Genomic DNA, 13,013 nt, shown 5'->3' with positions numbered 1-13,013 from the left:
CGAATGTGAACAAAATTCTTCGAAAATTCAAGGCAAAATTTTTGACCTTGAGAATAAAATTAAAGATAGGCCTGGTGTTGTCTGTAATGGCACACCGATTACGAAGCTGTTAGAAGGCGAGGAACGCTTTGATCCCGCCAAGAAACACAACGGATGGCATCCGTTAGATTTCATCAAAAATTGCGAGAGAATATTTCCTGAACACTTGTCTAATCAGGAAAAGATAAACGTTGTAATTAGCGCCTTAGCAGGTGACGCTAAGCGCTGGGGAATTAATTTGGACACCGAACGAATGACGTTCGAAGAATTTAGGCAGAGATTTACGGAAGAATATTGGTCTGAACAAAAACAGGACCATTTATGGCGGGAGTTCATCATGGCCAAACAGCATGATAATAGGGGCAGGAATTCTTTGAAAGATTTCTGCGAGTATTGGTACAGGAAACTGACGCATTTAAGAGGCCGAAGATCAGATTCGGAAATTATCTGGGAGCTATATAAAAAGCTTCCGGAGGATTCAAAGAGGTATGTGGGAAGCAATCATCGTAGCTTCCAAGCATTTCTAGAAAGGGTCGAAGACGAAGACCATTGGCGCGAAAGTCGTGCCAATTATCAAAATTTTGGCCATCGTAATAATCGTAATAATGACGAACGAAATGACGGCGAAGGATTTCGCGTCAATATAATACAGAGAGGAAGAGGCAGAGGTAGAGGAAGAGGAAATTATTCAGGTCGCGGTAGAGGGTATACCGCGCAAAGTAACAACGACGCGGGAAACTAATTTCCGCGAACGTTGCGGGCCAAACGGAAGCGGACAATACATACCGGCCCCAATTTGAAAAAAGATACCGGACCGACCGTAATGTAATGAGACAGGCTAGGGACAGGCACGGAACGCCGCGACGTGTTGTGGCGAAACAAGCGTCAGCTGCGAGCCAGAATGAGTCATTTCTGCCGCACAGAACGCTACATGTTAACAGGCGAGTGGAGCATCAGAGGGCAACGGCCCAGCCTAGCAGAACATCTGTTAGGAAAGAAGCTGCTGGAAATACGGCAGCAGTAGATACGAACATAGCCGTCAGGGCTAATGAAAACTTTACGAGTGATAATTCCGTGGCAAAGGAAACGATAAAGGAAACTGTGAATACACAGAGAGGTGCGGTTAGCAGTGTTTGCAATGAAAGAAAAGGCGAGGATGAATTAGCAGAAGTAACTGATTGGCAGGTGCAGATCGACGATCTGTACAAGGGTCTGAAGCAATGTGAGTGGGAGGATTTTAAGAAGGAGTATGAGGCAAAGAAATTAGTTAGTGGAAAAGGAGATAGAAGGGACGTCGATAAGGTGACGTGGCCCGAATTGGAAGAGGAGAGAATAAATAGCGCCGCGCAAAGTACGCGTGCCGCCAATAGGACGCAGATTAAGGGTAGGAAGGATTTGGAGGAAATCCTCAGCATTGACGAAGAAATAACTTCTGCTAACGGTCCGCCAATAGTACAAACTGCTACCGAAAGGCACCGCGGAGAAGGGGCAGATGATTACCTGAAAGTAATCAAAGTCCACGAGGATTACACCGAATATGAAGTCACAGAGGATGTGAATAAAGCTGAGGATGAGGCCGTATTGCCAAAAGAGGAGATTGAGTTAAAATCCAAGCCTGACGACAATACAGAGGAGGAACTTAGTGCCTGTCTCAGAAAAGCTTTTATGTTAGAACCTGAAAGCGATCCGGAATGGTCGGATTCCGACGATAGTTCGGATGATGAAAGGTACGCAAATACGGACGAAAATGAATGTACTAACTCTCACTATTGTGCAAAAGTAGCGTACTTAAGTGAATCTGATGTTGAGGGAGAAAGTAGTGGTGATTCTAGTGAAGATGAATTTTTAGGTGTAAACGAAAATGAATATACTTTTACTGAAAGAGGGTATGAGAAAATCAGTGAAAGTGAAGAGGATGCAGTTAATGTCGATATTGTACCTAACAATGGCAACGTATCAAAACAAAATCCAGACGTTGAAACAGAACGGAGAAAGAAAGAACCACCAGACGGCTCAGAGTGTATTTCGCAGAGGGTTCAGGTTATTAATAACTTTGAACTTCCGGAACCCAAGAAACCGCCAGATATATGCAAGGTGGATGTGAAAAGCATATCTTCGGACGATGTTATCGTCGACCCGGATTTGCTCAAGGAAGACCACGATAATGAAAAACATGCGACGGTTAGACAAACTATAATACCAGTTGAAATTTATAACGTGAAATTGCAAGTACTTCTTGATACTGGGTCTCAGATAAGTGCAATTTCTCAGTCATTTTTCGAACACATTTGTGATAAGCCTGGGCTAGTAATTATGTCAGTGACAGGTGTAAAAATTGTTGGTGCAACTGGTAAGGCTAGTAAGCCGGTAAAGAACCAGATTTTGGTTGAATTTAGTATAAAAGGACAAAAATTTGAACATGATTTTTTGGTTGTGCCAGACTTGAGTACTGAAATGATTTTGGGGATAGATTGGCTGGATAAAGAAAAGGTTATCATTGATTGTAGCCAGGGAGTGATCAAAATTAATAGTACATTTAGGAATGTGGAATTAAATTTTGAGGAAAGTGGGAAAGTGTTTGAGTCTGAGATCGATTCTTTGTTGTTGGAAATCGACCAAGGGAATGATGGGTTGACAAACAAGTACGAGGTGTACCATGTCCAGAGAATATTAAATGAGAGTGACGAGCAGGGGCATGAATTTATGGGAATGGTGGAAAATTTAGAGGGAATATCTCCCGAACAGAAAGCAGAATTGCTTGAAATTTTAGATAGTAACAACCCCATATTTCCGGACAAACCTGGCCTAGTTAAGGATTTTGAATACCAGATTGAAACCATAGAGCATAAACCTTTTTTCGTAAGACCGTTTTCGATACCCATATCAAAGAGGCAGGCTGTTCAAGTAGAAATAGATAAAATGATAGAGTGGGGGGTAATCGAACGAAGTAGCAGCGAGTATAATAGTCCCCTTATCATAGTGAACAAAAGGGATGGGGGAGTGAGAGTAGTTATCGACGCCAGGACTTTAAACAAAATTGTAAAGAAGGAAATTGACAGACCTGAAAATCTGGACGAAATTCTCCAAAAATTTTATAACGTGAAATATTTAACCAGTCTGGATATGACAGCCGGATATTGGCAAATCCCATTATGTAAAGAATCCCGTAAATATACTGCTTTTCTATTTGCCGGGAAATGCTATCAGTATAAAGTAGTGCCGTTCGGGCTTAGCACATCTGTGGCAGTATTTATTAGGGCACTGGACTTTGTGTTGGGGAGAGAACTGAGTTCCCGGCTAACCATTTATGTAGACGATTTACTGATTGCTACAGAAACATGGCAAGAGCATTGCGAGTTATTGCGAAAAGTTTTTGTTGCTCTACAAGCAGGGGGCATGACACTTAAGTGGAAGAAATGTGAATTTGTAAAATCGGAAATAAAGTTTCTGGGGCACATTATTACTACAAACGGCATTGGAAAAGATCCGGAAAAGTTAAGTGCAATATCAGGGTGTCCAGTTCCTAGAAATAGAAAACAATTGAAAGCCTTTTTAGGTTTATGTGGATTCTATAGAAAATTCGTCAAAGGGCAAGTTTTTAATAGTCCTCATTTGAATAATCTACTTAAGAAAAATAGTGCTTTTGTGTGGACTGAAGGGTGTATGAGGGATTTCGAAAAATTAAAATACGAACTTTTGAGTGACAATATTTTGCATCACCCCATACTCTCGGAACCTTTCCATATGAGTACTGACAGCAGTGCGTATGGAATTGGTATAGAAATTTTCCAAGAAATCTGTAATGGCGAAGAAATCGAACACAGGACTATCGCGTTTGCAAGTAGAACTCTAACAAAATACGAGAGAAACTACACTATTTCGGAAAAGGAAGCTTTAGCCATTATATGGGGGCTAAAGAAATTTAGAAATTATCTGTGGGGCCATAAGCTCGTCATACATACTGACCACAAAGCTTTAACTTTTCTTAAAGATTGCCGTTTACTAAATGGTAGACTAACTCGTTGGGCGTTATACCTACAACAATTTGATTACGAAATTTATTATGTCAAAGGTACTGAGAATTATGTGGCAGATGCTTTATCTCGATTGCCTAATGGTATGAGTGAAGTGCCAAATGAAAATGGGGAAGAGGGTACTTTTCAGATAAGGTATATGAATGAGGTTTCAGGAAAGAGGAAAATTGAGCAGATATGTAAAAATATGAGATACCATCAGAATGAGGATTCAACCTGGAAATCAGTGAAGGTAAAATTTGACAGTGTGCAGTATCCTCAAATTAAGAAGTATTATAAAATTTATAAGGGCATTTTATATAGGAAGAAAGATTTAGTTACTGAGGAATGGAGGGTATGTTGGCCAACCCAGTTTGACACCTATGTCATAGATTATTTTCATTTAGCATTGGGGCATAGTGGGCCAAAGAAATGTCTAGATAAATTGAACAATGTAATAGTGATTACTGGTAGTATGAGTAAAAAGGTAAAGGAACGAATTAAGTCATGCGATGTCTGTCAAAGGGCCAAAGTGCCGAATAAAACTAGTAGGGGACTAATGCAAAGTACGTTGCCTGAAGACACCCTTGACTTATTATCGGTGGATTTATATGGTCCCCTCCCAAAGACTTCGGGAAATTGTGCATATATATTGGTGATTTTGGAAGTATTTTCAAAATTTGTGAAATTATATTCCTTGAAAAAAGCGACAGCAAAAGCTGTATTTAGTAGGATGGTCGAATACTTCAGGACCATCGGGAAACCCAAAGCAGTACTATCTGACAATGGACCCCAGTTCATATCCAAAATTTGGAAGGAGGGAATGGAGAAAGTTGCTGTGGAGGTTAAATATATTGCCGCCTACCATCCTGCAAGCAACCCGGTTGAAAGGTACATGCGAGAAATCGGGAGATTGTGTAGAACATACTGCAGTCACAATCATAGAGCCTGGGGCAGATTTATATCGGATTTTGAGAATGTCATGAATACATTACATCATGAAACTACAGGATTTCCACCGGAAGAAATTTTGTTAGACAGAAGTAGTAAAAGTTTAATTGAAGAAAAACTAGAGTTTCCACCTTGTACAAGTTTGGGGTTGGATCAAAAGAAAGAATTGGTGATAAAAAGGGCAAAGCGAAAAGCTGAAGCTAGATCTAAAAGACACAATAAAAATTTAAAAGTTTCAAAATTTAAAATTGGAGATTATGTTCTTTTAAAAACCCACGAAAAGTCTAGTGAACTAAACCATGAAATTTCAGAATTTAAATATATTTATAATGGACCATATATAATACAGAATGTTCCACACGACAATGCTTACTACCTGATCTACCCAAAATCCAAAAGACCTTTAGGTGTGAGAAATATTGTGGGCCTGAAACTGTATGTTCCTAGAAATGAGTGATATAAGAATAATCAGAAAACGACTGGCAATAAATGTGCTGTATCTTATGCTGAACCCAAGTTATTCTAAAAGTAACTAATCTTTGTAAATGTCTGTATACCCTTGAAAGTGTGCTAATGTAGTTATGTAAGTTTCAGATTACCACTTGTACCGTAACTGTAAAAATGTATGGAGAAAGGATAAAGGCTATAAGCCAGATAAAAGATGGGCCTGTCAAAAAGGAAAATGGGCAGTGTATGAACCATGATATGAAGGACTGCCAAATACTAATGAGGGCAGATAAATAGTCGATGGAAAATTGTAAATATGATCCAGAAGAAGTGACAATATGAAGTGAAAAGGACTGCCCAAATCCGCATAATAGGCAGCAAATAGGTGTATTTAAATTTTTTCAATATATGTGTGTGTACTTTGTTTAGTAAGTAAGGAAATGGACTGCTATTCAAAACAAGCAGCGACAAATTATTTTATAGTGTGTACAAAATATGCAATTGTTTTGTAATTAAATGTTTGTATTCCATAATTTTAAATTATTTCTTTGATAAATTTAGGAAAAATAATTAAATTACTATTTTAGTAACGTTATGATGATAAGTTGGACTGTGCAAAAGGCACTTGAGTAAATGACAAGTAAATGTTTTTGGAATGTTAAAAAAATATAGACCTATATAATGTGAGTGAAAGGAAGTAGGTGGTATAAAATTTTGGACATTTACGTAAAAAGGATTCAGAACAACTGTATAAATGTAATATTTAGTGTTCCCATTAAATTTACACGTTGTGAAAATTACTGGAAACAGGGGCATGTGTAACGACAACTGTATCTATAATAATTTTTTCCTCTATGAATTTAGATAAGTTAATGTTGGCAGGGTTTTGAACTTCTTTTTCGGCTCGTATAGTGATGTTAAAGAAACTGCGAGTAACTTTTGTAATGAATATTATTATTTATGTTAGATTTCAGAGAATGTGATAATCAAAAGAAAGTGTACTTAATGTTAAAAATATTGTAAAATGTGGAAATTGTAATTTAAACACTTGGTCCATACGTAGGTAATGCATTAGAATATGTGTAATAGAAAACCTGTGGTGAATACCCTACCTGTAGGGGAGCGGGAAAAGGTGGAGGCAGGCGAGCGCGGGAAAACGCACACTGGGCGCGGTTCGGCGCAACGGGCACAGCAGTCAGTCGGAGGCGAGCAACAGTAAGAGTCGGAGTGGTAAATTGATCCGAGGAACAAGTACTGTACCGAGGAGGCTACCTAGGAAAAGTGGATTACAATGAGCCTCGGGTACACCGATTCCGACGAATACCTGGTATGGCAATATTCTGAGGCACAATATTGGAAAAATTACGACGCTAAGAAGATGGAAAGTGCCTATGTAGCGTGAGCCTTAGCCGCGCTTGTAAGTGTGCCGTGCTGCCCGTAACCTCGCTGCCCGCCAACCGCCGCACCGACTTGCACAGGTCAAACCTTTATTTCATCTTTAGAAGTGTAAATGTGTGGACCAGTGTCGAAACTGTTTCTAATTGTGTAATAATAACGTGAATTTTACCAGAATTGCTTTAGCCATGACTTATCCTGATCACTGACCTAGACAGGATCCTTACCTCGTATTGTGCAACCCGAGTATCCTGAACTGAAAGTTTATAATTAGTGCAAATGAGAATTATCAGCAATCAAACTTTTGCTATAAAGAAATGCAATAGTTCTGTGAACTATTGCAAATGTTGGTAGAAGTATAAATAAACTGAAAGATAGTCTTTTGAATTGAGTTATCGATGCTATTTAATTAACTTGAGACAGAATTAATGACAGTTAAATTATTCAGAAGTAAAACAAAAGATTAGTTATCCATTGATTGAGAAATTTGAGTGTTAATTTGACTTTTAGTAATTAACAGTTTCAGTATAACGACCATAACAGTTTCAGGGCCCCCCCCTTTTCTTGTTCATTCTTTCAAACCTTGAAATGTGCTGATCAGATTTGACCAGTAAAGTTAAGTTCTACATTAATCCTAAGTACATTAGTGTTGTTTTTCAATTTTAATAGTGACATTGTATGTGGGCTTCAAAACTGGGTATCCTAGGGCAATCTATGCCCAATTTCAGTCTGATCAATATACAAAAATGCAATTTGTAGTAATCATTGATGTGTGGTGTTGTGTGAATTTGTCTCGTCTAAATTAGTACCAAGATAGAAAGCTTTAGTTCAGTGGATTTTTCCGGGTCCAAACTTTGCCATATAACGCTTCATTACTACGCGTGACTATGTTTGTACATGTAACAACTTGTACAAGGAAAAGCTCACTCATTGCCTAAGTAGGCTGGCGACCGAATTATTAATCAAAGGTAGCATCTACTGTGATTACTTCTTGTACATGCGAACGAGCAATTGTGCTTCACATATGTTTGACGCATCGCTGTAGTTATTTACTGATTACAAGTCCGATCTTGCTTCTATTAGGTACACGCGGTCAATTTATGTACTAAAATCCTTGTTGATAAGGTGAAGCCCGTGAACTTATTACAGTACAGGCTTTATACAGCTAACGTACGTCCGTATAGGGCGGTAGCGTTACAGGCTGGACGCGGGTTTGAAATTTTTTCCTCCCGAATGCGAATCAGTGTGCTATTTACTGTGCAACTCTGCTCCGTACGGAATTTATTTGGGCTTGCTAATAGGAGTGAGAGGGGAGAAAGACTAATTGCGTTCTGCAAAAAATTGCAATTTAGTAATAGCGAACACTCTGTTCGATTATCACAAGGGGACTACTTTTACTTAGGAAAGGCCAGGAAATATGGAAGGTATCAGTTAAATTACGCTGTGGGCAGGCAGTGATTCTGGAATCAGACACTGCACTGTAAGGCGGACGCTGGCATAGATGTAGATTCAGATCACAGTACAGTAGTGATGAAGAGCAGGCTGAGTTTAGCCAGCAAGACTCAATGAGCAAAGAAGTGGGGGACGAAATATTATAAAACTATGTGATGGGTTTGAAGTTCTCTGAAGCTCTAGGAATAACTCAGTAGGTAGTTAAGTTGATGAGAAATGTACATCTCTAAATAGTGGAGTGACAGATTTTGGAAAGAAAAAGATAGGTGCAAAGAGGATAATGGCGAAAAGACCGTTGCTAACAGACGTAATACTTCAGTTGATCGATAAAAAAAGTAAGTACAAAAAAGTTCAGGTAAAATCAGGAATACGCTGAGACAAGTCACTAAGGAATGAAATACATAACACTTGCGCACAGAATACAAGCTAAAACTGTTGCACGAAAAATCTGAAAAAATCGGAGAAGGAAATGACTCAGCATACAGAAAAATCAAAACAACCATCTGTGTAGTTAGAAGAAATGGTAGTATTATTAAGAGTGCAATGCGAATTCCATTGTTATATGCAGAGAAGAGGAGTGTCCTCAGTCTTCCGAGTGGTTTGTTGCGGCCAGCCACAATTTCTTCTTCTGCCCCAACCTCTTCAGCTCAGAGTAGAATTTGCAACACACATCGTCAATTATTTCCTTATGTATTCAATCTCTGTCTTCCCCTATAGTTCTTGTCCTCTACAGCTCCCTCTATTGTCATTGAAGTCGTTCTCTGGTGTCATATTACATGTTCTAGCATCCCCTCCGTTCTTCTTGTGAGTGTCTTTCACATATGCCTTTCCATTCCGATACTACGCAAAACCTCATCATTCCTTACCTGATCAGACCACCTAATTTTTAACATTCGTCTGTAGCACTACATCTCAAATGCCTCGATTCTCTTCTGTTCCGGTTTTCCCTCAATCCATGTTTTACGGGACTGGTGACCTCAGATGTTAGGTCCCATAGTGCTTAGAGCCATTTGAGCCATTCTGAGTCCATGTTTTACGACTATGCAATTCTGTGCTCCAAACGTTCATCTCTGAAACTACTTTGTTCAATTAAGGCCTATGTTTGATACTATTATACTTCTCTTGACCAAGAATGTCTTTCTTCCCACTTTTGGTCTGCTTTTGATGCCCTACTTGATCAGTCCATCACTGGGTATTTTGTTTCCTAGGTAGCAGAATACTTCGTCACCTTCGTGACCATCAATCCTGATGTTAAATTTCACACTGTACTCATTTCTGCTGCTTCTCATTACTTTTGTCTTTATTCGATTAAATATCAATCCATATTCTGTACTGATTTAGACTGTTCATCCCATTCAAGGAATCATCTAATTCTTCTTTACTTTCACTCAGGACAGCAATGTCTCAGTGAATCGTCTCACTGATACCGTTTCACCTTGTATTTTAATTCCACTCCAGAACCTTTCTTTTATCTCCATCACTTGTTTTTCGATATACAGATCGAACAGTAGGGGCGAAAGACTACATCCTTGTCTTACAACTTTTGTAGTACGAGCACTTCATTCTTTGTCATCCACTCTTCTTATTCCCTCTTGGCTGTTGTACATGTTGTATATTCCTCGTCTCTCTCTACAGCTTATCCCTATTTTACTCATAATTTCGTACATCTTGCACCGTTTTACATTGTCGAACCCCTTTTGCAGATCGACAAATCCTATGAACGTGTCTCGGTTTTACTTTAGTATTGCTTCCATTATCAAACGCAACGTCAGTATTGCCTCTCTGGTGCCTTTACCTTTGCTAAAGCCAAACTGATCGTCATCTATCAAATCCACAGTTTTATTTTCCATTCATTTGTATATTATTCTCGTCAGCAACTTGGATGCATGAGATAGTAAGCCGATTTTCCGATTGTTATCACCCCTTTCATCTCTTATAGACATCGGAATTGTGTGCACGATTCCGAAAGTCGGATGGTATGTCGCCAGACTCGTATATTTTTCACACAGGGGAGTTGTCGTTTTGTTGCCATTTTCCCAATGATTTTAGAAATTCTAAAGGCATGTTATCTATCCCTTCTGCCTTATTTGTTCTTCAGTCCTACAAAGCTCTCTTAAATTATGCTTCTAGTAATGGATCCCCTACGTCCTTTAAATCGCTTCTGTTTCCTCTTGTGTCACATCATACAAATCTTCCCCTCATAGAGACCTTCATGTACTGTTTCCACCTATCCGCTCCCTCCTCTGCGTTTAACAGTGGAATTCCCGTAGCACTCTTAATGTTACCACCATTGCTTTTAATATCACGGACTTTATTTTGACTTTCCTGTACGCTCAGTCAGTTCTGCCAATAATTTCTTTATCGATTTCTTCACATTTTACATGCAGCCATTTCGTCTTAGCTTCCTGCACGTCCTATTTATTTCATTCCTCAGAGACCTGTGTTTCAGTATTCCTGAATTAATATGATTTTTGTACTTCCTTCTTTCATCAATCAACTGAAGTATTTCTTGTGTTACCCATTGTTCTTTGCAGTTACTTTCTTTGTACCCACGTCTTTCTCTTCCTCTTATGTGATTGCCCGTATTTGAGATGTCCATTCCTATTCATCTATACTTCCTACTAAGCTATTATTTATTGCTTTAACTAAAGCCACAGAAAATCTCAAGCGTATCTCATCATTCCTTAATACGTCAGTATCCCACTTCTTTGCATATTGATTTTTCTTCGTTGATTTCTTAAACTTCAGCTTACCATTCATCACTGCTACATTGTGATCTGAGTCTACATCTGCTCCTGGGTACGCATTCCATTCCATTATCTGATTTCGGAATCTCTGTCTGACCATAATGTAATGTATCTGAAATCTTCCCGTATCACCCTGCCTTTTCCAAGTATACCTCTTCCTCTTGTGATTCTTGACCTGAGTATTCGCAAGTACTAGCTAACATTTATTACAGAACTTAATTAGTCTTTCTCCACTCTCATTCCTTGTCCCAAGCCCATATTCTCCTGTAACCTTTTCTTCTACTCATTTCACTACAACTACGTTCCATTCCCCCTTGACTATTAGATTTTCATCTCCCTCTACATACTGCATTCCTCTTTCAGTATCCTCATATACTTTATCTACTTTATCTTCTTTACTACTTTATCTTCACCTTGCGATGTCGGCATGTATACATTACCTATCGTTGTCGACGTTGTTTTGCTCTCAATTCTTATCAGAATATCTCTATCACTGAACTATTCACAGTAACCCACTATGTGCTCCAACTTCCTACTCATAACGAACCCTAGTCCCGTTATAATATTTTCTGCTGTTTTATATATTACCCTGTACTCATCTAGCCAGAAATCATTTTCTTCTTTCTATTTCACCTAACTGATCCCTAGTACATCTACAGTGAGCCTTTGCACTTCCCTTTTCAGATTTTCTTACTACTCTGCCAAGTTCAGTCTTCTGACATTCCACGCCACGATGCATAGAACGTTATCCTTCCGTTGGTTATTCAGACTCTTTCTCATGATCTCCTGTCCCCTGGCAGTCCCGTCCCAGAGACAAGACTGGGGGACTCTTTCGGATTCTTTTTCCAATGCATATACTTTGCAGTTACACCGTGTAAGATTTGAATGATAGTCATCAGCGATGGCACCCAAAGTCTACCTGCAATGAAAGTCACCCTTCTTCTTCTGCTAATGGCCTTGTCAGACAGTGCGGAGCTGCGATAAACGTTTCAGGGCACTCATTTGCACTTTTGGTAGGCATCTGCCCCTATAAGGCGAAAGAATCAGGAATGATCAATGGCATGAGGATGAAAAAGGTAATGGAAACCACTGCCTTCAGGAACGTAATATGCGTCTACATTGATTATTGCCTATTTTTGTAAAAGTGTCATGATGGTCTCTCCATCGGCAAAATACTCTGGACTAGTCCCCCATCCTCATCACTGGGAGGGTAATGCCAAGGGGCAGGTGATCATGTTTAAAAGATGGAGTGAACAAAGAAAGGATAACGGTTGGTGCGAGTGGTGCCAGAGGTTTGAACGTGCCAGGGAAGCTAGAGTATCTGGTATACTAGGAGTCAGTGAAGTACAATGAAGGCAAACCATTTCTGATCAGAGGTGTACAGTGTAACATCAAGAGCAACAGAAATGGTTTAATGGGATTCGTTATGAATAGGACGGTGGCGCCGATACTGTGAACAGTTCAGTGATACCGTTGTTCTCATCAGAGTCGACCAGAAACAAAAACTGGCAACAATAGCTCAGGTCTAAATGCCGACGTCGCAGACCGAATATGAAGAGATAGAGAAAGTAAATGACAATATTGAACAGGTAGAACAGTACGTAAAGGGACATGAAAATCGAGTTGTCGTGGGCGATTGGGATGCGGTTGTAGGGAAAGGAGAATTGGACAGGTTTACGGGAGAATATGAAGGACAAGGATGTGGGAATTACTATTAACGTCCCGTCGACCTTCAAGTCATTAGAGACGGAGCATAAGCTCAGATTAGGGAAAGATGGAGAAAGGAAGTGGCCGGGCACTTTCGAAGGAACCGTCCCGGCATATTCCTTGAGCTATTAACGGAAATCACGAAAGACATAAATCACGATGGCAGGACTCGGGTTTGAACCGTCGTCCTCCAGAAAGGGACTCCAGTGTGCTCAGCACTGTGCAACATAGCTCGTTACGGAATGATTTAGGCTTGGTACTA

General features: G+C 39.6%; 1 protein-coding gene across 1 annotated transcript in view; it reads left to right on the top strand.

The window, feature by feature from the left end:
• Positions 1 to 6,913: 6,913 nt before the first annotated feature.
• LOC126236537 (uncharacterized) overlaps positions 6,914 to 13,013 on the top strand; it is a 41,585-nt gene continuing 35,485 nt past the window's right edge. Inside the window, exon 1 of the transcript XR_007544935.1 lies at positions 6,914 to 6,928. The gene's annotated coding sequence lies outside the window, so the exon portion shown is untranslated. The remainder of the gene's footprint in view (positions 6,929 to 13,013) is intronic.

Source organism: Schistocerca nitens, chromosome 2, assembly GCF_023898315.1.
Source record: "Schistocerca nitens isolate TAMUIC-IGC-003100 chromosome 2, iqSchNite1.1, whole genome shotgun sequence".
In the NCBI taxonomy this organism is placed as follows: Eukaryota; Metazoa; Arthropoda; class Insecta; order Orthoptera; family Acrididae; genus Schistocerca; species Schistocerca nitens.
This window is presented reverse-complemented; position numbering and strand designations above follow the sequence as displayed.